A 20,592-nucleotide genomic window follows, 5' to 3' on the forward strand; every position below is an offset into this window, starting at 1 on the left:
CGATAGTGCAACGGCCAAGGTAACTGGCTGGGAATCGGAGAACCCGAGTTCGAATCTCGAAGAAACCTATCGTATGTTTTTCTTTTCGTTTGTATTTTTCCATATCTCAATTGATAGGGATAGGAGGGTTAATAAGGTAAGTAAATCAATAAGGAATGATAATAATAAGGTAGGCAAATACATATCTCAAACCTCTTGGGATAGTAAACAACTAAAATTATACTCCAGGTCACTTTACAATGGCTCTTCCAGTCACTGTTACGTGTCCTCACTATTCTTCGAACAACTAGATGGATGGTACTTGTCATATAAACATTCGAAACAAATGTACTCACGGCACCAAGAACATCTAATGAATGCAATCTTTAGACAGCTACACTATTCCTTCCGAAGAGTCGACGGAAAACAAACTTGCCTTAGAATAACGTCCGCTAAGTTTCTACGAGATTCGAACCCGAGTTTTCCGATTCCCAACCAGCTACCTTGGGCGTTGCGCTATCACCGCTGTCGGCGAAAAGCGTTTACCATGTGGGTACAGAAGCGGCAGTTGTAAAAGTTTCTTTCCTCGATTTCTGGAAAAGTTTGCGTTTGCGGACCCCATACCTGATGATGAAAAACGCTCTACTTACAATTATACATCGATCCCTCCAATTTCGAGTCGATTGCTCGTCATAACCTTTAGGGGTGATTTTCTCAAAATTGCTCGGGTGTTGACCCAAAATATCTTAGAGTCCTTCGTTTTAGGTTTTACACAAGCGACCTGCAAAATTTGAGCCGAATCGGCTGGCCGTGTCTGAGGCCTTTCCCCTTGTGAGTGGAGGAGATCACTACCAGCATCACCTACCGATTTAGGAAACACCTCTGCAGACTTTATATCTATGAAGATGATTCGTCTCAAGTACTCGTCTCCAGGCACCACTGCTATTGTAACTTCCGTCTCTGTTAAAATTAGTGGCGCACATGTAAATTCCTACCGCTCGTTTTGTTACAGTATTACAGTATGCGAATGCGAGGGACGGGTTCTTCGTATTTTCAAAGCTAACCTTGTGCGCTTCCGTAAGGCTGTGTTGCGCTATCGCTGATTTTTCAAAATTTCTATATTTAATTCGATGTCTATGTTCCGTGCAGCTCTCGGCTGCGTTGCGAACTGTGTATCTTAAAGTAGTTGTCGCCAGATACAAGAGAAAACACCCAACAATGACAAACATGAACGCCACTATAAAGGAGACTCTGGTTCTGGCAGACGCCTCCTGACGAAGAACACGGCGATCATCTTCGAAAGTTCGAGTATTTACATCGATCTGATGGTCGACGTTAGAAGAAAAACATTGAGAACGAAACCTTCTGTATCTCTGAATTAATCCGATTTTAACTACACACTTCTAATTGTTTTTCATATGAAAATTGTGGTGTCACCGCCAGACACCACACTTGCTAGGTCGTAGCCTTTAAATCGGCCGCGGTCCGTTAGTATACGTCGGATCCGCGTGTCGCCACTGTCAGTGATTGCAGACCGAGCGCCGCCACACGACAGGTCTAGAGAGACTTCCTAGCACTCGCCCCAGTTGTACAGCCGACTTTGCTAGCGATGGTTCACTGACAAATTACGCTCTCTTTTGCCGAGACGATAGTTAGCATAGCCTTCAGCTACGTCATTTGCTACGACCTAGCAAGGCGCCAATATAATTTGCTATTTATCTTGTGATGCATGTACCGTCAGACCGATGTTTACCAATTATGGATTAAAGTTTTCCAGAAGCTACGTACGTTTTTTACTAGACTCAACTCCTTCAACTGTTCCAGACCTCACGCCAGCCTGCATGAGCTTAAACGCGTGCCTTTCGGCTATCTCATAGTGGCTTGGCTGTCTTGCCAAGTCACAACAAAAATATTTTTAATTATTCACTTCATCTACAAGATAAAGTCTTTCCAGTCACGTTAACTATATTTAGATTTATTTTTTATAGAGAAATATCAAGACATTCCGGTTGTTATGAATGCAGAAAGCAATGGAAACACTGCACTGAGGACACATAATGTGTATCCACAAGACATGTGGCCTGTAATCAAAAATGTGTCATGATGATCTCCCCATTGACAAAAAATTTCGCGTTGGTCTCCCAGTCTGACCTACTGGAGCTGACTGCCTAGGAGAACGTGACAATGGGTTTGAAAACGAATAACCAAGAGAAACATTCTAAGAGTAAGAGCGTAGAAGGTCAGAAATCTGAACGTGTTAGGGGCGCTAAAATTCTGAAAATGGAAATGCAAAGGCTCAATATAGATATCTCAAGGATGAGTGAAGTAAATGGGAGAAAGATCAGGATTTCCTGTTAAGAATGTAGCGTAGTATCAACAGTGACAGACAACGGTGCAACGGGAGTGCGATGCGTTATGAATAGGAACGTAGGACACAGAGTGTTACTGTGAACATTCAGTGGCAGGCTTGTTCTCATCAGAATCGACAGTGAACAAACGGCAGCAACAATAGTGCAGGTCTACATCACAACCAGAATATGAAGTGGTAGAGAAACTAGGTGAGGGTATTCGGTATTTAAAAAGAGAGGATAATCTAATAATCATGGGCGACTGCACGTGATGGTGGAGAGGAGTAGGAGACTTACAGGAGAATATGGTCTTGGTAGTAAGAATGAGAGAGGAGAAAGACTGAGTTCTGCACTAAATTTCGGCAGGTAGCAGCGAATACGCTGTTCAAAAACACACGAGGTGCAGGTACACGTGGAACATGGGAGGAGACACGGGAAGATTCCAGCTGGATTACATCGTGGTCATATATTGGATTGTAAGGCTTACCCAGGCCTTGATTTGAGGTAGAAGTTTTTGAGAAAACACGTTTGGAGCACAGCATTGTAAGGTAGTGAACCATGGAATACGGGAAAAAAAAATAAAGAATGGAAGAATCTGAGATGTGGTGCTAAAGGATGTTGAAAATTATGATGGCTCGTAAGATACGGAATCGACTAAGAAATGAACATATGGAAAACACTGGAAAGAAGAAGAGACAGGATGATAAGACGTATTAGGACATACGAAATAGCTTCCGTGGTACCAGACAAGCGTTTCCCAACCATGGGTATTATCGCTTGAGGGACAAAATGAAATTTTATGAGGGGTAAAAAGAAAAGGGCTCATTTGTGTTTCGGGTACGCAGCTAAATTACGTTTGAAAAAGCGTTACTATTATCATTATTTCGTGAGAGAGTAACACTGATTCCACACTTAGCACTAAAGGGTAACACTATGTGGCGGAGGTCGCAACTTTGAAACGAATGTATGACCATCATTTTCACATAGTCCACCCACTACATACATACTTTATACTTCGTATTAAGCATCTTTGCAGGAGCGCTTTAAGGTGCAAACGACGTGAGCCATCACATGTGGCTCCAAGCTGTGCTGGGGCGCCCAAGTGCAAGATTTTTATACAGTGCGTATCACAATTAGTTGCGAAAACTGACACATTAATTTATACGCGGGAAAAGGGGCAGGTGCGGAGACGCCAAATGGTAAGTCCCTTGCATGGAAAATTGTTCTCTAAATGGCCCTGCATCTATAATAGTAAAGCACACTGAACAGACAAATCATTATCACCACTGCCCAACGCGACGATGGATGCCGCCCGGTGACGTTGCGGGAACGTGACACAGACGGGTGATCATCCTAGCAAAGATATGGGTTTCAAACGGGGAAATCCATTGAGATAATCGACTTTGACAAAGGGCAGACTATTATTATGTAGAACCTGTGAACGAATATCTCCAAAACAGCGAAGCTGATCGAATGATCACGTGCTACGGAAAGAGGTAGAAAGACAGTGAAAGTACCACTAGGCACTAAATAGGTGGACTTACACGACTCTTCACAGAACGTGGGGTTCAGAGGGTATTCTGCTCTGTAAAGTAGGATAGAAGGTGATCGGTGGCATCTCTGCTGAAAGAGCACAACGCTGGGACACGCACAAGAGTTTCGGATCACACCGTTCATCGTACACTGTTGAAAATGGGGCTCCGCAGCAGGCCACCCCTACGTGTTCACAAGTTGACCCAACGATATCGTCAGTTTCGACTGAAGTGGGACGGGACAATCGAGATTTTACCGTCTATCAATGGAAACATGTCGTCTCTTCGGGTAAATTACATTTTTGCTACGCTAGGTTGATAGTCGTTACGCTAGGTTGATAGTCGTCGCCACAGACGCCGTCATGGACATGAACTGCGGCTCGAAACGTAGAGCGCGCTACGGGCGTAGGCTGGTGAGAACAGTATTATGTCTTGGGAGAAATTCTCATGCGCTGATGTCTCGGCGACCAGATTCGCCTGATGTAAATGCTACGGAACCCATCTGGGTCGCTATCGGGTGCCGTCACCGCGTAAGCAAGTAAGCGGTCCGTTCTTTACACGAATTATATGACCTGTGCGGAGATATTTAATGCCACATTCCTCCCTCCACAAACATACTAGAGAAATGTCTGATCCCTGATACGAAGAGTCAGTGATGTATTTTGTTCCAAATGTGGACAAACAAGCTATTAAGCAGGTGCTCATACTCATCAGTGTATATCATGTCCGATTAAATATTCCAAAGAAATGCCTTCTGCCTCTTCTAGATAGTTCCAAGAATAGACCAGAAACTGCTTCAGTAACCACTACGCAAACCAACTAATCGACATGAAAACACGACAGTTACTATCTAACGTAGGGGCTTTACAGTATTATTATTAGTGGGAGTGGTCAGACACAAAGTGTTGTCAGCCTGAAATCTTCGAATTTCTGTCATTTGAGAAGTAATAAGTCCAGCAATCAACTGATCTACAAGCTGTAAGTATCGTCTACACATTTTGATTTGATTAATTTTAAATGCGATTACAATAAGGAGGACGGGGGTGGGGGTGGGGGGTGAATCACGTGCCTATGGGCTGAGGAGTGGTGGAGAGGAAGCTTGTTTTGTGACAAGTGTCTACCATCAATCTTGATAGTTAGCTCTCTGTTCTGAGGAGGAGTTGTAAGCAGAACTCGACACGCACTAGGAATTTCTTCACCAGTTTATATATATATATATATATATATATATATATATATATATATATATATATATACTATTGTTCGAAATAAGCATTACCGGTTGTATCCTTTACTCAATAGTTCGTGGTTTACTAATAAATCCGCAAAAAACTAGCCATTTTAAAAGTAACTGTGTACAAAGAAAATTCTCCTTCATTCTAACATTTAGTTAGGCGCTAATGTTGATAATGGTGGGGAGGGAGGGGGAAGGTGAGAATGGGGAGGGGAGGAGGGGCAGGATGATGGGAATAACGGGCTACTAGAAAATATCTGCTTTCAATCAGGAGAAATATGGTTTCAGATAGTTTGGGAAGCACTTTACTAGAGGGAGCCGTAGACGGCTGAGGACGACAGATATTGGAATACATCGAACAAATAATTGAGGACCGACGTTACATTCAGAGATGCAGCTGGATAGTTCATTGCAAATACTTGCATGTGTAGGTGACTGTACGATAGGCCTGCGATACTCTCGCAGGTGACTGGTAGGCAACAGCGAATCGGCAGATTGTACTCTTGGACTGTGTTTTGATGCAGCGGGACGTTGGCGCTGCACGGCAGTTCTATTGTGGCCGTTTGTTTACACTTGTGAAACTGGGTCCCATGGAGCTGCTGGCTGGCGAACAAAAGCGTCTCGGTGGAATGGGATCGCTGGCAGCCAGGCTGTCCGTAACTTCTAGTCTTGCTCCCTGTTCTTTCTGTTAGGGTGTTTAATATTTCGATAGCTTCTGCTATTTTTCGCTTCTGCTACACCGTAATGTGTGTAGGAAGTCGACGCACAGCAACAGATACCGGCATAGGGAGTCGCAGTAACATTCGGCTCAAAAGCTTGCAAGGGTCTCTGACAATCAGCTGTCACGAATTACGGACGCTGACATCCTTCGACTGAACGAAACCAGCGCTTGACTACATTCCGTGCAAATGGATGTAGCAACAAAGAAGTGGAATGAGCTAAGATATGCGGTGACGTAGAGCGTGCAAAGGAACAGAATAACGTCTTCAGCTGGCCGGGGTAACCGAGCGGTTCTAGGCGCTACAGTCTGGAACCGCACTGTTGCTACGGTCGCAGGTTCGAATCCTGCCTCGGGCATGTATGTTTGTGATGTCCCTAGGTTAGTTAGGTTTAAGTAGTTCTAAGTTCTAGGTTACTGATGACCTCAGAAGTTAAGTCTCATAGAGCTCAGAGCCATTTGAACCATTTGAATAACGTCTTCCTCTTACTCTCTGACCTTGCGCGAAACGCTTCCGTGACGCTGTAGGCAAGATGATGTGCCGTGGATGAACTAAACAAATATTCCAGAGCGGCTGCATGTCCTGAGATTTGTTGAGGACTACGAAGGATATTGTAGATGCACTCAGTACTACACGGGTCTGTGAACATCGATATGAATGCGGAGAAATTTATGTTGGTGAAACCGAGAGACTCATTCGGCAGGGAAGGAAGCTGCTCTGGAGGAGAGTACGGAAGTTGATGTTCCAGTCTATTGTACCACCGGTAACTATTTTAAAACCCATTAGTTTCTTCACATAAGTATTTTCAGTTTAATTTTCCTACTGGGATGGATATTAAAGCTACAGTAGTAGGCTTTCGCTATAACCTACATCTATTGGATCCTGATCACTGCATTCAAGCCCTGGTCTCGGACTACTGCTTTACTCCTTCCTCCCAAATTTCCCTCATTACCAAAGTGACTAGTCCTTGACGCCTCAGACTCTTGCGTCCTATCAACCGTCCCTTCTTTTAGTCAAGTTGTGCGAAAACTACTTTTCTTCCCCTGTTTAGATTCAATACCTCCTCAAAAATCATGTGGCCTACCCATGTAATCCTCAGCATTCATCTGGAACACCACGTTTCAACATAGTATAGTTCCTACTTGACTGAATTATTTAAGGTCCAAGTTTCACTTCCGGACAAGGCTGCTCTCAAGACACATATCTTCAGCAAAGACTTCCTATAAGTTCAATTTATAATCCATAACAACTTCCTTTTTTCGGAGACGCTTTCCTCACTGTCGGCAGTCTCCATTTGATAACTTCTCCACTTCGACCATCGTCGGTTATTTTGCAGCTCGAGCAGTAATCCCTAATCAGATTCCCCTTGATTTAGTTCAACCATGTTCCACTACTCTTGTTTTAGTGTTGATGGTAACCATCTTATGAATCTGTATGGCGTCAGTTGAAAGGAGACATCTAAGTCGATGATATGCATCTAAATCAAAGCAGGATTCGACAGACACCAATACATGTACTATGAACGGTACAGTCAATATTTTAGATATGTTCTGGTGCGGCTCGATTAATAAACAGCCTATGCAGGCTACTAACGGCCAGCTTATATCCTTAGATATGAGAGCAAAAAATGAAATCACAGATACAATCACTCATACATGGACCTACAGAGCCACACCACCTGAAAAAAATAAGATAAGAACTCCGCAGGCGCAGCATCGTCGCTCGGCAGTGTGACCTGCCTTACTTTTATAAATTCGCCAGCAGACTCCTCACAGAAATCGGGCTGAGGCAGCAGAAGTTAATAACAGACACTAACATTTATCACCAAAGGTTTATTGACATTATTCCAGAAAAATCCTGAGATGGGAGCGTAACTATGACCAAAGAAATTGGAAAATTCAAATAAACTTCCGTCTTATTGGTATAATTACTACTGCAGGTAGCATCTGCTACACTTAATAAAGCTACATTTGGCTGGATTCCTGAATTGAAAATATTAAGAAACTAAAGAAATATTTCTCACTTGTTGGGTGAATGAAGACAATGATTTATTAACTCCCGATCGTGGGTTGAATATTGTGAAACGTCCCCTTAGAAAATTATAAATTACTGTGCTGATAAACCTCTTACGTTATTTGATTTTCAAACAGATGAACAAAACTGAACGTACTCAGACATTTCTCTCTTTACGTATTCTGATCATCACTAAACTGACACAATATTTTAGCGCAACGCAATCTGACTTTCAATGATTCCTACAAAAGAATGGCCCTGACTAACAACAACCTATACCATTCATGAATATATTACCTCACAAAAATCTTCGTTACTCGAACTACTGCTATACAGCGAGCGCGAATACTGCTAGCTAAATTAAAGATTCTAACTACTGAAGGCACTAACTACTGACAGGCATAGTTAGCAAATGGAAGATTTTGATAGAGAACAAATAATGTATTTACCTTAATAATGTTCAAAAGTCATCATATATATATCAGTTCATGATATCCAGTATTACAGATTTACTCTTTCTGATGGACATACGTCCAGATCGTCCGCTCTCAAAATTCTGCCATCTCTTTTCCCCACATCCACCACTGCTGGCGGCTCACCTACAACTGCACAACGCTACGCGCCAAGGTTACGCTACGCGCTGTTCACATCCAACTGCCCAACACTACAATAGCGAATATTCCAACAATGCCAACCAGCCACAGACTGCACACAGCACAGCCAGTGATATTCATACAGAGCGCTACGTGACGTTGCCAATATAAAAACTTAAACAGCCTACTTACAATTGGACGCGAACGTAACCTGCGCTGAATACTACATCTACATCTACATTGATACTCCGCAAGCCACCCAACGGTGTGTGGCGGAGGGCACTTTACGTGCCACTGTCATTACCTCCCTTTCCTGTTCCAGTCGCGTATGGTTCGCGGGAAGAACGACTGTCTGAAAGCCTCCGTGCGCGCTCTAATCTCTCTAATTTTACATTCGTGATCTCCTCGGGAAGTATAAGTAGGGGGAAGCAATATATTCGATACCTCATCCAGAAACGCACCCTCTCGAAACCTGGCGAGCAAGCTACACCGCGATGCAGAGCGCCTCTCTTGCTTAGTCTGCCACTTGAGTTTATTAAACATCTCCGTAACGCTATCACGATTACCAAATAACCCAGTGACGAAACGCGCCGCTCTTCTTTGGATCTTCTCTATCTCCTCCGTCAACCCGACCTGGTACGGATCCCACACTGATGAGCAATACTCAAGTATAGGTCGAACGAGTGTTTTGTAAGCCACCTCCTTTGTTGATGGACTACATTTTCTAAGCACTCTTCCAATGAATCTCAACGTGGTACCCACCTTACCAACAATTAGTTTTATATGATCATTCCACTTCAAATCGTTCCGTACGCATACTCCCAGATATTTTACAGAAGTAACTGCTACCAGTGTTTGTTCCGCTATCATATAATCATACAATAAAGGATCCTTCTTTCTATGTATTCGCAATACATTACATTTGTCTATGTTAAGGGTCAGTTGCCACTCCCTGCACCAAGTGCCTATCCGCTGCAGATCTTCCTGTATTTCGCTACAATTTTCTAATGCACCAACTTCTCTGTATACTACAGCATCATCCGCGAAAAGCCGCATGGAACTTCCGACACTATCTACTAAGTCATTTATATATATTGTGAAAAGCAATGGTCCCATAACACTCCCCTGTGGGACGCCAGAGGTCACTTTAACGTCTGTAGACGTCTCTCCATTGATAACAACATGCTGTGTTCTGTTTGCTAAAAACTCTTCAATCCAGCCACACAGCTGGTCTGATATTCCGTAGGCTCTTACTTTGTTTATCAGGCGACAGTGCGGAACTGTATCGAACGCCTTCCGGAAGTCAAGAAAAATAGCATCTACCTGGGAGCCTGTATCTAATATTTTCTGGGTCTCATGAACAAAGAAGGCGAGTTGGGTCTCACACGATCGCTGTTTCCGGAATCCATGTTGATTCCTACATAGTAGATTCTGGGTTTCCAGAAATGACATGATACGCGAGCAAAAAACATGTTCTAAAATTCTACAAGAGATCGACGTAAGAGATATAGGTCTATAGTTTTGCGCATCTGCTCGACGACCCTTCTTGAAGACTGGGACTATCTGTGCTCTTTTCCAATCATTTGGAACCCTCCGTTCCTCTAGAGACTTGCGGTACACGGCTGTTAGGAGGGGGGCAAGTTCTTTCGCGTACTCTGTGTAGAATCGAATTGGTATCCCGTCAGGTCCAGTGGACTTTCCTCTATTGAGTGATTCCAGTTGCTTTTCTATTCCTTGGACACTTATTTCTGAGTTTAGTCTAATTGTCACTCTGATATATGGCTCGTCAGCAAACCTTATCAGTCACACTGTCACTAGAAACACACCTAGTCGTAATAAAAAAAGAGCACTAACACCTTACCTCCGTTCGCTGAGGAGAATGCATGGAGAGGAACAACAAATGCTTGTGATAATCAGTTCAAAACTAATATAGCAGCCATCTTCGATACCAATATCATGCACTCCTTCTCTTCAACTGAGTAGCAACAGAATCATCAGACCACAGCTTGTTTGATACAAACAACTTCCAACCGGCCTCTTTCAGCTCAGCACTGCCTGCTCGCTCCAACCCACAATAACATGCAGTGTACGCTCAAAACTGTTCAGCGCCGACGAGCTCGTAATGGCACGCACTTCACTACACGGCAAGTTCACTTAGGACTGCGCACATTTAACAACAGGTTGAATGCCTCACTACAACTGCTCCCGTACAAATGATTCTTTATAACTTCCACATTGCAACAGCCTCAGTGCAAATGGTCCGTTCATACACAACGCACTCACTTGGCACCACCATGCCTTAGGCGTTCATTGTCTCAGATACCCTCTTCAAAGACCGCCAGTGACGCCTCCATACTTCTCATGTAGCAGAGAGATGTCGAAATCGACCACTGAGAGGTCGAAAAACATGCCAAGAAACTATCCCGTAATCGATATGCAAAATTACGTAATTGGAATGAAGGATTTCTGAGTCGACAGACACCTTTCAACTTATTTTCAATACAATATCCATTCCGTTCAACTGATATTCCCTGTTCTATCCCGTCTTTGACAGAACTTAAATGTGATCGCCAAACCTCAAAGTTTTTAATTCTTCTGTATTTTGAACTTACATACCTTACCAAATTTCTTCTTGATTTTCTTTACTGCTTGTCCAGTTGCAGCTTGAGATGGAGTAAAACCTTACCATTAGTTTCATCATAAATCAGTAACTTATTAGCATTTTTCAGCTGCAGCTTATCACTTCTGCTACCGACACACTAGCATGAGCGAGAGACACCCGGTATGTACTGGAAGCTCATGCCCTTTGCTCTTTGCCTGAGTTCACTGTGAATTCTGCCAACTAAAGTGGTAAGAGCGAAGACATTCAACTAGATTTAGCTCATGACCCACCACCTTCAACTGCAATACTAATGCTCCACACAAAATGTCAAATGCCACTCATTGTTTAAAGAAATATGCAAGTGTATGATACTTGAGCTTTAGGTGGGAGCTTCTGTTGTAAACAATGCCTTTCTCTCCACAATCATTATTACTAATGATGAGAGCGAGCTGCAAAACAAGAAATTCTCCAACAAAGGCTGTATACCAGACGGCACAGTCGTTACAGTCATTGGGATTCAGGTGTGCAGAGAAAGGGCAAACCATTAGGAGCTATTACGGCAGATGCGCTCGCAGCGGAACTGGAGATATGGAGAAATGAATCCGCAGGTAACGATCGGATTGCCTACTGAGAGAGAGAGAGAGAGAGAGAGAGAGAGAGAGAGAGAGTAATATTCTGATGGCGACCAATGTACGGGTCACGTAGAGAAACGTGAACAAAGGTGTCCATTACAAGCTCTCTGCGGATAGGGGGCGTTAGTGTTGGCGGGAAGAACACGGGTGGATCTCGTTTCGTTCGTATACATTGTAGTTCGCTGACATCATTAAACTCTACCATTACCTCCTACCATATTCTGTTTAATACACGTATCGTTTTACTCGGATACTTGTGAATTTCCCTGGAAACTGTTACTGATGCAGCAGAGTTTCTCCGACAATGTTGCACAGTTTCTAATCCCGCGTGAAGCTGATTCTGAAATGAACAAGACAGATGATATACATGAAATTTACCCTCTTCAAAAGACTACTGTTTATGCAGAATGTTACGATGTTAATAATTCTAACATGTAAACGTGCGTTAACGGACGTACAGACTTGGTTGCATTTACAGCCACATGAATTTTTGTACTTACAACTCAATGGATTCCATCGGTATAATTAGCAGACAAGGAGTAAACATTATTATAATTTACAGGCTTTTTCAGAACTGCAATTATATAAATGGATAATGATTGTCATGTCTGTCAGCAACCAACCTGTTTAGAAGGATGTTATTTTTTAATTTTGCCTAGACTTGTACAATAATTAAGCATTGTCATTTGGTGACTCCAAGTCGCATAAAAACACCACGACACTATTTCCATTCTCACTTCTCAAACAGAGTATATCTTTTTCATTAAACCTACAAAGTACACAGAAGGAAGATAATACTCTGTATTTTTTTAACATAAAAATGAAGGACGTAAACAGAAAAAGCAGAAAATCATTTTTGTATTTGCCTCGTCAGTCTTCTAATTGGTTTCATGCGGCTCACCACGAATTACTCTTCTACTCTAACCCCTTCATCTCGGAGAAGCACCTGCACCCACGTCCTCAATTATTTGTGGATATATTGAAATTTCTGTCTTCCTCTACAGTTTTTACAGTTTGCAGTTCCCTCTAGTATCAAGGTGCCTTGACAATTTCCTATCATCCTGCACCTTCTCTTTGATAGTGTTTTCCTTATGTCCATTTCTTCGACGCTCTTACGGAGAACCTCATTCCTTATCCCAACATGTACCTAATTTTTAACATTCTCTGTAACACGAAATCCCCCAGCGCTTAGATTCGCTTTTCTTCCGGTTTTCCCACTATCCATAGTTCACTATCATATAATGCCGTGCTCAAAACGTACATTCTCAGAAATTTCTTCCTCAAATTAAGGCCTTTGTTTGATATTAGTACTCTTCTCTTGGTCTGGATTGCCTTGTTTTCGATTGCTAGTCTGGATTTTATGTCCTGCTTACTTCATCCGTCGCGGGTAAGTTTTCTTCCAAGATAGCAAAATTCCTATCATCAATTTGAATGCATTTTTCTCGCTGTTCTCATTTCTGTTTCATCTCATTACCTTTGTCTTTTCCGATTTACTTCTAAACCGCATTCTGTACTCATCACCCTGAATTTTAATTCCATTCTTGTACCGTTCTTTGTTTCCGTCATTGCTTCTTTGATGTGTTGACCGAACAGTAGGACCAGCGAAATACAGTATCCCGTCGAACACCCGTCTTAATTCGAGCACTTCGCTGTTGGTTTTCCAGTCTTATTGTTCCCTCTTGATTCTTGTACATATTTTATATCACCTGTCTTTCCCTGTAGCTTACTCTCACTTTTATCATAATACCGAACATCTTGTAGCATTTTACACTGTCGAACATTGTCTCTAGGTGGACGAATCCTGTGAGCTTGTCTTGATTTTCTTTAGCCTTGCGTGCGTTATCAAGCACAAAGGGTGGGGTGCCTCTTTGGTGCCGTTACCTATCCTAAAGGCAAATTGTTTGTCATCCAACACATCCTCAGTTTCCTTTCCCATTCCCCTGTATATTATTCTTGTCAACAGCTTGTAGGTGTGAGCTGTTAAGATGACTGTGTGATACTTCTCACGCTTATCTGCCCTTGCTCTGTGCCCTTGCTATCTTCGGAATTCCGTGGATGATATTTTCCGAAAGACTGTTGATACGTCGCCAGTCTCATACACTCTAAAAATCATCCTGAATAGTCGTTTGGTTTACACTTCACCCAATGGTTGCAGAAATTCCGATGGAATATTTCCTATCGCTTCTTCTTTATTTGATCTCGAGTCTTCCAGATATTTTGTAAAGTTTGACTCTATTACTGGATCCTCTGTCTCTTCCATATCAAATCCAATTTCTTCTATCACGTCACCAGACGACTCCTCCCTTCACAGAGGCCACAGTTACACGCGAGACGCCGCTGTAACCGCAGCAGCAGCCTGGCACTATATAATGTTGTGCCAAGTAATTGCAATCAGCCACCACATATATGAAACACATAAGAGGAGCCTTCTATTGATTTGCACACCACCCGACTCGCAAATAGGCCGCTCCATCCCCCTATAGGTATGTCTACCACCACAGAGGACGCTGACGCCAGGGACTACGAGTGGTGTTCAATACCTATGCAACATATTTATTTTCTGAAAACTGCATGGTTTTATTCATGATTCCTATACACCATATTATTCCCCACTCTTATGGCTACAAAACCCTATTTTTCAACATAATCTCCGTTAAATGCGACAGCCTTAACGTCACCTTACTGGGAGGACCTATATGCCCGCACGGTGCCGCTCTGTTAATACACGTCGGAGCTAACGTTTTGTTTCATCAGTAACTACCGCACCATTGGCGTACTGCTCGCTGCGGAGAGCATCCTTCATTGGGCCAAGCAGATGGAAATCGGAGGGTATGAGATCCGGACAGGTTTGCGCCACATCGCTTTAGTGATGACAGAGGTCTCACTCAACGACTCAGCGTGCTCATTGTCAGGTTTCCGTAGGCATTCTGCAAGCACCTATGAATATCTGCGATGCTCTGGTGATCCATCAAAACAAACTCACTGACATCTCTCTGCTTGGATCCCATTTCCGTCACAAACACCATTTTGAAGGCTACGTATATCGCCGTCACCTATGGGAACTTCATGAAACTGTGGGGCTGAAGCGGGAATATTCTACGACGTCCCACTACAAATTTCGCATTTTTTCAGCCAAAACTGACCGAGAAAAAAATGTCTTCCATTAATTATTAAACGCCCCTTGTATTTTTTTCATCTGAAAAACTGCACCTCACATCTTTCCGACGTTAGGACATAAATTCAGACGCACAGCTTTACTTGGCCATTTGTCGCAGTTTTCTACATTTACAATCGTCACAGTTCCAGCGAGCTACCGTCGCCGGAATTACAATCCAGTACCTATCAAGAAGCTGTCACTAGGCAGTAAACGTCGAGAGTGGAACTATTTAACTTTCACAGAGCATCAACTATCAGGCTGTCAATCGACAGTAGTTCATGATTAAACTCCTATCAGATCAAATAGTAATCATACACTGAGATATGAACTTTTATTTCAGTGCCACGACTCTTCATCAGACTTCGTTGATGGTCTACTACGTACCTGATTTTAATAAATTATTCTTGCTTGTTTCATACTGCGTTGCCAACATTATTTCTGTTATAATATTGATAACCCTGTGACCAGTCTATTTGCGAGCGAACAATCACGCTACCTACAGTACGGAATTCTTTGGTATGGAATCGGCTTCCTACTGCCTTTATGTTGGGTGACAAAGTTACTTGGTGAACACAAAAATATGGAGAAATCTTACGTGTCTTATACTACCGCATCTTACCTAACACTGTCATGGACTCATTTAGATTACGTGCCCTTGCATTTTCCAGCATGAAATAACCTTAGGTCTCTTTGTTAGCAGTATGTTGTCAAAACAGAGTTGCATTTAAATTATTGTTTGGAGGAAGACGTTCGCTCCGATATTGCTTGTACTAATTGCACATCAGACACCTGTTTTTAGTTTACTCTTGACGCAACGGGTGGTACTTCAACATTCAACGTCAATTATTCTAGTCACTTACGAACATAAATGCGCGTATACTTAACAAAGAAACGGAGCATATCGAGGCGAACCTCGAGTCCAACAGTCAACTGTAGTGCTGACGCCGAAAGTCATTATCTGAACTTTTTCTATGTCTATCCTTTTGACGGAAGGATTGAAGAACTTAGACCGTTCACTTACGTTATAAAATGGAACACCTGCAACCGTCCTTTATTATACATGATGGTCCACTGATAGTGACTGGGCCAAATATCTCGCGAAATAAGCATCAAACGAAAAAACTACAAAGAACGAAATTCGTCTAGCTTGAAGGGGGAAACCAGATGGCGAGAGATGTTCTTGCTGAACCATTTAAGCAGTACAACAAATTTATTTGTCACATGTATAAGGGACCCATAGTAAACTATAATTTATCTCTGATGATAAGATCGCCTTCTTTCTGCTGTACCGGAATTTTATATAATAAATCATTGGTTTTATGGGATCTAATCTCTAGTTTGATTAACCCTGGGAAAGGCACCCACATTCCAAAAGCATCCGCGAGTGGGTCTATATTGCAATACGTGCAATGAATCCCAGTAGAATCGTTCGTCACCGTTTCGTAGTACAGGATTGCAAACATTGTTGAGAATACCTAGTTACTTTATTTTACAACGATTGAACGATTGAGTAAGGTCCTTGCACATATGGTGTGTGGCACGCCCGCTTCAATAAGAATATTCACAAGTCATACATCGTATTACGTCAGGATTATCTCCGTAAAAATAAGAACCCACTGATATGGTGAAGGAGGAAACGCTCTGAAAAGTGGTAGTTGAACGCAATAGCAACATAGTGCGACCAAGAACACTGACGAAATTTCGGAGACTGTTCAGGTATATTTGCTGAGTACGTTGAGGTGCAGCAACTCGACGTGGAAGGGAGCGAAAAAGTCGTTGCAAGTCCCCTGCAGAAATACTGAGCCCTACTGCCTCTATAGCCACTCATAATTGCAAAAGTGTCGCCGGTGCAGGACTTTTTGCACGAACTGACATCTCGATTATGACTCATATATGTTCGATACGATTCATGTTTGGCGATCTGGGTGGCTAAATCATTCGCTCAAACTGTCCAGAATGATTTTCAAATCAATCGTGGACAGTTGTGGTCCAGTGAGATGGTGTATTGTCATTCATAAAAATTTGATGTTTTTTTTGCAAATATGAGGCTTATGAATGGCTGAAAATGGCCTCCAGGTAGTCGAACTTAACCATTTCCAATCAATGGTCGGTTCAGGTGGACCAAAGAACACACTCCATAACATGTAATTACAGACCACAATATTATGTAGCCACCGATTGCTTGTACAGTGTCCTGTTTATGGCTTCGTGTGGTCAACGTCACACCCGTACCGTACCGTCAACTATTACCAACTGAAGTCAGGACTCATCTGACCAGGCCACGGTTTTCCAGTCGTTATGGTCACGAGCCCAGGAGAGGCGCTGTAGGGAATGTCATGCTTTTAGCAAAGACTCTCTTATCGGTCCTCTGCTGCCATAACCCACTAACGGCAAATTCCGCCGCACTGTCGTAACGGATGCGTTCGACGCACGTCCCACAATGATCTCTACGGTTATTTCACGCAGTGTTGCTACTCTGTTGGCACTGGCAACTCTACACAAGTTGTCGGTCGTGAAGTGAAGGCCTTCGGCCACTGCTTTGTCCCTGTTGAGAGGTAATGCCTGAAATTTGGTATTCTCGGCTCACTGTTGACACTGTGGAGCTCGGAATATTGAACTCTGCAACTATTTCCGAAATGGAATGCCCCATGCGTCTAGCACCAATTACCATTCCGCGTTCAGAGTCTGTCAATTCCCGGCGTGCTTCCATAAACACGTCAGAAATTTCTTCACATGAATCACCTGAGAACAAAAGACAGCTCCGCCAATTCAGTGCTCTTTTTTACCTTGTGTACACGATACTACAGCCATTTGTATATGTACAGGGTGTTTCAAAAATGACCGGTATATTTGAAACGGCAATAAAAACTAAACGAGCAGCGATAGAAATACACCGTTTGTTGCAATATGCTTGGGACAACAGTACATTTTCAGGCGGACAAACTTTCGAAATTACAGTAGTTAAAATTTTCAACAACAGAAGATATAGAAGACAACGCAGTCTGTGGGTGCGCCATTCTGTACGTCGTCTTTCTGCTGTAAGCGTGTGCTGTTCACAACGAGCAAGTGTGCTGTAGACAACATGGTTTATTCCTTAGAACAGAGGATTTTTCTGGTGTTGGAATTCCACCGCCTAGAACACAGTGTTGTTGCAACAAGACGAAGTTTTCAACGGAGGTTTAATGTAACCAAAGGACCGAAAAGCGATACAATAAAGGATCTGTTTGAAAAATTTCAACGGACTGGGAACGTGACGGATGAACGTGCTGGAAAGGTAGGGCGACCGCGTACGGCAACCACAGAGGGCAACGCGCAGCTAGTGCAGCAGGTGATCCAACAGCGGCCTCGGGTTTCCGTTCGCCGTGTTGCAGCTGCGGTCCAAATGACGCCAACATCCACGTATCGTCTCATGCGCCAGAGTTTACACCTCTATCCATACAAAATTCAAACGCGGCAACCCCTCACCGCCGCTACCATTGCTGCACGAGAGACACTCGCTAACGATATTGTGGTGTCACCGCCAGACACCACACTTGCTAGGTGGTAGCTTTAAATCGGCCGCGGTCCATTAGTACATGTCGGACCCGCGTGTCGCCACTGTCAGGGATCGCAGACCGAGCGCCACCACAAGGCAGGTCTCGAGAGACTGACTAGCACTCGCCCCAGTTGTACGGACGACATTGCTAGCGACTACACGGACGAAGCATCGCTCATTAGCCGAGCAGATAGTTAGAATAGCCTTCAGCTAAGTCCATGGCTACGACCTAGCAAGGCGCCATTAGCCTTACATACACTCCTGGAAATGGAAAAAAGAACACATTGACACCGGTGTGTCAGACCAACCATACTTGCTCCGGACACTGCGAGAGGGCTGTACAAGCAATGATCACACGCACGGCACAGCGGACACACCAGGAACCGCGGTGTTGGCCGTCGAATGGCGCTAGCTGCGCAGCATTTGTGCACCGCCGCCGTCAGTGTCAGCCAGTTTGCCGTGGCATACGGAGCTCCATCGCAGTCTTTAACACAGGTAGCGTGCCGCGACAGCGTGGACGTGAACCGTATGTGCAGTTGACGGACTTTGAGCGAGGGCGTATAGTGGGCATGCGGGAGGCCGGGTGGACGTACCGCCGAATTGCTCAACACGTGGGGCGTGAGATCTCCACAGTACATCGATGTTGTTGCCAGTGGTCGGCGGAAGGTGCACATGCCCGTCGACCTGGGACCGGACCTCAGCGACGAACGGATGCACGCCAAGACCGTAGGATCCTACGCAGTGCCGTAGGGGACCGCACCGCCACTTCCCAGCAAATTAGGGACACTGTTGCTCCTGGGGTATCGGCGAGGACCATTCGCAACCGTCTCCATGAAGCTGGGCTACGGTCCCGCACACCGTTAGGCCGTCTTCCGCTCACGCCCCAACATCGTGCAGCCCGCCTCCAGTGGTGTCGCGACAGGCGTGAATGGAGGGACGAATGGAGATGTGTCGTCTTCAGCGATGAGAGTCGCTTCTGCCTTGGTGCCAATGATGGTCGTATGCGTGTTTGGCGCCGTGCAGGTGAACGCCACAATCAGGACTGCATACGACCGAGGCACACAGGGCCAACACCCGGCATCGTGGTGTGGGGAGCGATCTCCTACACTGGCTGTATACCACTGGTGATCGTCGAGGGGACACTGAATAGTGCACGGTACATCCAAACCGTCATCGAACCCATCGTTCTACCATTCCTAGACCGGCAAGGGAACTTGCTGTTCCAACAGGACAATGCACGTCCGCATGTATCCCGTGCCACCCAACGTGCTCTAGAAGGTGTAAGTCAACTACCCTGGCCAGCAAGATCTCCGGATCTGTCCCCCATTGAGCATGTTTGGGACTGGATGAAGCGTCGTCTCACGCGGTCTGCACGTCCAGCACGAACGCTGGTCCAACTGAGGCGCCAGGTGGAAATGGCATGGCAAGCCGTTCCACAGGACTACATCCAGCATCTCTACGATCGTCTCCATGGGAGAATAGCAGCCTGCATTGCTGCGAAAGGTGGATATACACTGTACTAGTGCCGACATTGTGCATGCTCTGTTGCCTGTGTCTATGTGCCTGTGGTTCTGTCAGTGTGATCATGTGATGTATCTGACCCCAGGAATGTGTCAATAAAGTTTCCCCTTCCTGGGACAATGAATTCACGGTGTTCTTATTTCAATTTCCAGGAGTGTAGTTTGATAGTTATCGTATGAAATGTCTCATCAAGAATGCTGTATACCAATGATGGATTAAAAGTTAAGTATTATAGCAGCTACGTACTTTTCTTTATAGCTTTTATGAAGTATCCTGTTTCAGACCATCAAGTCCGCCTGCTTGCTTAATGGCCGCCTCCCTTAAATTATGTGCGTAGTGTTGGCAATCTGTCAACACTACAAATGGCGACGAGGATGGGATCCAAACTGGCGTGACCATTCCGTCCAGGAGAAACGTCTGCTTGAAAATTACGGAATGGCGGTGCAACTGCATGTTGTGGCTGCGGTAGCGATGAAGCGGCGGCGGCGCATCGTGTTGCAGTGCACGTTGACCCTGGACGAGCTGTCCAAGGGCATCCAATAACGCCTGCGTCTGCTGATTCTGCAAGCGATAAAATTCGGACAGTACATCGGCGTTGCTTTCCACTACTTGCCTTACGCCATTCGATCCCCAGAAACCCCTTTTGTTGATGGTAGATGCATCGAATTTCGGGATCGGTGCTGAGCTTGCGCACAGAGATGGGTCGCATGATCGCCCTATTGCCTTT

Source organism: Schistocerca serialis, chromosome 8, assembly GCF_023864345.2.
Source record: "Schistocerca serialis cubense isolate TAMUIC-IGC-003099 chromosome 8, iqSchSeri2.2, whole genome shotgun sequence".
NCBI classification, from domain to species: domain Eukaryota; kingdom Metazoa; phylum Arthropoda; class Insecta; order Orthoptera; family Acrididae; genus Schistocerca; species Schistocerca serialis.